Here is a 6,000-nt window from a genome sequence, read left to right as displayed (position 1 = left end):
TGCCACCGAGTCCAGCCTGGGATATTTTCCCTGTGTCTGCTCTGCAGCGTTTGTGGTGGTGTAGTCATCAAAGAGGGCATATATTTTATTATTTTCTTCTTAATAGTATTTTCATTAGTGTTATTATGATTTCACTAAAGCTGTTTTAGTTTTAGTTTCCAATGCAGAAGTCTTTTTTTCTCATTTCCCTTTGCATTTTCAGAGGAGAGAGGGTTTGGAGCAAAGAAGGGTGTTGGGATCACCACAACTGCTCACATTTAGCTGCCGATTCATGCTGGGCCAGGGCTAAACCGTGACAGTGGAGTATCAGATATGTGTGAAAAGCAAGAGGGGTTTTATGCTGGTGGACAGGGTTTAGCATGCTATTCAAACTCAAGAAAATGCACTTGTACTTATCATAGTCAAGAAGACATTAGAGCATATGCTTGGACACAGCAGGACAGTAACAGAATCACTATACTCTGGCTCTCAGCAGTGCTGCACTATGTGTTGAATGTAGAGGTTTTATGCTTTTAGGAAAGCAGCTAACAATGACATGATTTAAGATCCTGTAAAAGGCTCAGAGGGAGGCTCAGAAAACATCAAATAATGATGTCAAACTTTTCATGCATGACAAGCTAAATGCAAAAGCATCATTCTCACAGAGACTTAGAAGAAGCAACAGTTGAGACAGCCTTCCAAAATTAAAGGGAAATATCCAGGACAGTGTGTTACTTTAGACACGTGAAACACCATCTGAATTAAGATGGTGGTATGTATCATGAATGAGTCTGGTCACGGATACTTTTGAATATGGACATCAATGGATGACATACCAAAGGCTGCAACCAGTGATGTAATGACATGTCTGCGCTGGAGGCAAACCGTGAAGTGGAAAAAAGCTTTATTGTCCTGTGGAAACATCATCGAGTGTGAGCTTTTAACATAATCAAAACTTCTCAAAAAGAATAGCCAGCCAGCATGCGACACTTACCTTCTACCTCATAGTTTGCAGGGCTGCTTAGGGCACAGGTGGACCAGCTGCTGCTGTATTGGTTCATAGACTCATAGAATCATAGGATCATAGAATCATAGAATTGCTTGGTTGGAAAAGAACTTTGAGATCATTGAGTCCAACCATACCTGTCCACTACTAAATCATATCCCTAACCACTTAATCCACCCATCTTTTAGATACATCCAAGCATGGCAACTCAACCACCTCCCTGGGCAGCCTCTTCTAGTGCCCAATAACCCTTTCTGTGAATAATTTTTTCCTGATATCCAGTCTGAACCTCCCCTGGCGCAGCTTGAGGCCATTCCCCCTTGTCTTATCACCTGTCACTTGGCAGAAGAGGCCAGCAGTCTCCTCTCTACAACCTCCTTTCAGGTAGTTGTAGAGAGCGATAAGGTCTCCTCTCAGCCTCCTCTTCTCCAGGCTAAACAACTCCAGTTGCCTCAGCCACTCCTCATAATACTTGTGCTCCAGCCAATAACTATCTTCATTGCCCTTCTCTGGACACACTCCAGCACCTCAATGTCTTTCTTGTAGGGAGGGGCCCAAAACTGAACAGGGGGTTCAAGGTGTGGCCTCACCAATGTCACAGGAGGCTGTCACTATTAACTAAGCCTTCTGCCTTCTCTTGGCTCAGTGCTTCATTGCAGCCTGTTTCTGTCTAGGAAAACAAAAATGTTGGTGTTTGTATGTTGTTGAACTTCCATCATGGCAAGCTACCTGCAGAAAGGCAGGGAGATGAGAGGACAAAGCTTGGCCCATCTCCAGTTGCTCCATCACAACACTGGCTGTCTTTCTAACAGGTTTGTTCTGCACAAGCCATAAAAGGAGAGGTTACTGCAGGAGCAATGAGGTGCAATTCTAGGGCTTTGTTATCCAAGATGGATATAATGGGCATTGCTGACTATAATATTCAACTCCAGGTGTAAACAAGAGACAATAAATGGCTTGAATGAGCTATAAAGGACACCGAAAGCATCAGGGGCAAGAGTGATTATTGATCTGGGAGTTGGGATCTGTCCAAGACCTGGTATCCCATGAGGTTGCCTCTGAGAAACAAAGGGGACACATGATGTGATTGCAAGAAGCAGTTGCTAGGTACTGTCTAGACTGGTCCCTAGGTTTCCCCTAGGTCTGGATGGTCCATGGCTATCCAATTCTTTTATCACAGGTCCCCTGTGTAACTTCTTCAAAGTTCCCATCCTCCCCCCACGTCCCACAAATTAACAAACTTCAGGGCTCCAGGAAGAAAGATGTTTCTTGCAGGATACTTAAAATCCCCAAAAAAGACAGTGGAAAGCGTGTTCTCCTCCATACTGGCATGGAGATTGCTGGTATTGCAGTGCCTGTTGGCAAAGCTTTCTTGCTTCCCAAAGGGAGAATGGAAAGCTGGAACATCGTCTTCGAGTAAAGAGACAGGTGTCAGTGGAAAAAAACTAAAGCTTCTGTTCTTCTTGACTGTGTTCATCTGAATGGAAAATCCAGGCAGAGTCTGGGGAGCATGCAGTGCACAATGCCAGGTCTCCTGTTTTCTAATTTTGGAACAAAGTACTCCTCACCACCATTTTTCCCAGCCACCCCCGTTACACATATTTTCAAAGGATGATTTCACAAGACCACATAAAAGCAGGGACTGAGCAGGCATACACACAGATCTAAGTGTCTGCCTGTCATGGGCAGGGACATCCCACTAGATCAGGCTGCCCAAGGCCCCATCCAACCTGGCCTTGAACACCTCCAGGGATGCGGCAGCCACAACTTCACTGGGCAACCTGTGCCAGTGCCTCACCACTCTCCTGGTGGAGAAATTCTTCCTTATGTCTAGCCTAAATCTGCCCCTCTCCAGTTTATACCCATTTCCCTTCATCCTATCACTACAAACCTTTGTGAACAGTCCCTCTTCAGCTTTCTTGTAGGCCCCTTTCAGGTACTGGAAGGTCACGATAAGGTCTCCTCCGAGCCTTCTCTTCTCCAGGCTGAACAAGCGCAACTCTCTCAGCCTGTCCTCATATGTGAGGTACTCCAGGCCTCTGGTCATCTTTGTAGCCTCCTCTGGACCTGTTCCAACAGTTCCATATCCTTCTTATGTTGAGGATTCTGGAACTGGACACAGTGTTCCAGATGAGGTCTCACAAGAGAGGAATAGAGGGGCAGAATCCCCTCCCTCACCCTGCTGGCCATGCTTCTTTGGATGCAGCCCAGGATACGGTTGGCCTTCTAGGCTGAGAGCGTATGCTGCCAGCTCATGTCGAGCTTCTCATCAACCAGCATCCCCAAGTCCTTCTCTGCAGGGCAGTTCTCAATCACATCATTCCCCCATTGTGTATTGAAATCAGGGATTGCCCCGACCCAAGCGTAGGATCTCGCTGCATCAGAGTTGCCAGCAGGTAGAGGGAGGGGATTCTCCCCCTCTTCTTCAGTGTCATGAGACCCCACCTGGAGTATTGTGTCCAGTTCTGGAGTCCCCAACATAAGAAGGATATGGAACTATTGGAACAGGTCCAGAGGAGGGCCATGAAGATGATCTGAGGGCTGAAGCATCTCTGCTTTGAGGACAGGCTGGGAGAGTTGTTCAGCCTGGAGAAGAGAAGGTTCTGGGGAGACCTTAGAGCAGCCTTCTAGTACCTGAAGGAGGCCTTCAGGAAAGCTGGGGAGGGACTTTTTACAAGGGAATGGCTTTAAACTGGAAGTGGGGAGATTCAGATTAGACATTAGGAAGAAATTCTTCACAATGAGGATGGTGAGACACTGGCACAGGTTGCCCAGGGGAGTTGTGGATACCTCCTCCCTGGAGGTGTTCAAGGCCAGGTGGGATCAGACTTTCAGCAACCTGATCTTGTGGGAGGTGTCCCTGCCCATGGCACAGGGGGTTAGAACTGGATGATCTTTAAGGTCCCTTCCAAACCAAACCATTCTATGATTCTATGATGTGACAGAAAGGGCAGCATTGGGTGTGAGGAGATCTGAATTCTGGGCCTGAGCAAACTGTTTGTCCTTTATGGATCTCCTTTTTTCCTGCTCACTCCTGCTGCCTAGAGTGTCACATTTAACAGCCGTGTTGGTGCGGAGTCTGTTGTGATGCTCTTGCCACTATCACAATGTTGGACACCTTGCATCCTTTATATTCACACAAATCAAAGCTGGCAGAGACTCACTTTTGTTTCCTCTTTGGCATATCAAGAGTTTCAAATCTTCTGTCATTTCTTCATTTCTGTTGTAGATGCTCCTGTTTTCTGAAAACCAGCCTTCCTTGCCAGTGGGAAATGAACCCTTTTCAGGCAGTTAAGTCACCTCTCTCTTGCTCACACATGAGATGAGACCTCTTTAAGTTGCAGTGCAAGTTGTTGGCTTGCTGGCAGCTCTACGTAAGCCACATGAGGATGTCACTGTTGCCAGACTTGGCCCAGCTTAGCATCAACCAAGACATCGAGGGAGAAACCTGACTGCAAACAAATGTGAAGCCAGCTGCAGTTTGTCCTTGTCCAAAGGAAGGGGAAGGCAAAGGGAAACAAGCAAGATTTATAAACTGGATTCATAAAATCCCTCAATATCCAATATGATAGAGAGAAATGTCGGCTTCTAAGGCACATGCATTGCAAAGCCTTTCCTTGGACAGGAGCCAAAGTTTTGGCTCTACTTTTCTTTCACCAATTGTGAGCCACCTGAGATGCGCCACTAGTTCTTATAGCAGGCTGAGGTCTGCTGAGACAGGAAAAGGAGCCCTTGTGACACAGAAAGGGAATCAGGAGTTGATGTGTCATGTGGGTCATATGGGGAATTAGCATCACTTCTCTCAGCCAGTCAGTGCAGATTGCATGCAGGGGACCTTCGGGCCTGGAAGAGATGGAAATAAAACCAGGACTTTCCGGGACCTACTGGGGTTTGCATACCACCATATCTCTGGTGAGCATCCAAGAGTCCTTGTGGCTCCAGCCAAAGCTCTGCTTCAGGTACTTAAATGAGCTGCAGCAATTCATTTCTGTAAACTTGGATCCCCAAACATTACCACCTCCTTGCTGCAACACATCAATCCCTTTTTCATCCTGCCACATCCCAGGAGGAACAGTGGAATTACACAAGGGAAGTGGTGGAGTCATCGTCCCTGCAGGTGTTCAAAAAACATGTAGACATGACACTTCAGGAGATGATTTAGCAGGCATAGTAGCGCTGAGCTGACGTTTGGACTTAATGATATTAGACTTCTTTTCCAACCTTAACGATTCTATGATTCTAAGAGGATCGTGTGTCTGGAAACCTCTGAGACAAGCAGGGGATTTTTTTTTTGGCATTTCCTCCCATTATGAGAACCTTTGAATGAAAAAAAAGATCCCAGGAGACAATTCAGAGTAAGGGATGTGTGATCACTGGTGTCTGGAGTTGACTTACGGAAGCAATAGGATAAGCCAAGCCTTTTTACTTTGGACACTGCTGTCAGTGCTGGGACATTAATTATTGCTAATTAGAATCATAGAATTGCTTGGATTGGAAGGGACCTTAAAGATCATCCAGTTCCAACCTAGATGCAATGGTCAGGAACACCTTCCTTGGAATCAGGTTGCTCAAAGCCTCATCCAACTTGGCCTTAGAGACTTCCAGGGAAAGGGCAACTTCCTTGGGCATCCTGTGCCAGTGCCTCACCACCCTTATCGCGAAGAATTTCTTCCTAATGTCTAATCTAAACATTCCTCCTTCCACTTTAAAGCCAACCCCCCTCGTGCTATCACACCATGCCCTTGTAAAAAGTCCTTCCCCAGCTTTCCTGTAGGCCTCCTTCAGGTACTGGAAGGTCGCTGTAAGGTCTCCCTGGAGCCTTCTCTTCTCCAGGCTGAACAAGCTCAACTCTCTCAGCCTGTCCATGCACCTTCCAGACCTGTGAATGGCCCCTTCATGGCCTCCTCTGGATTTGCTCTAACACAAGCATGCACCTCCTGTGCGGAGGACTTCAGAACTGGATGCAGGACTCCAGGTGGAGTCTCACCAGAGAAAAGTAGAGAGGGAGAGCCCTC

This window comes from Cuculus canorus, chromosome 2 (genome assembly GCF_017976375.1).
Source record: "Cuculus canorus isolate bCucCan1 chromosome 2, bCucCan1.pri, whole genome shotgun sequence".
Lineage (NCBI taxonomy): Eukaryota > Metazoa > Chordata > Aves > Cuculiformes > Cuculidae > Cuculus > Cuculus canorus.
The sequence above is the reverse complement of the archived record's forward strand: the minus strand, read 5'-3'. Positions refer to the sequence as shown.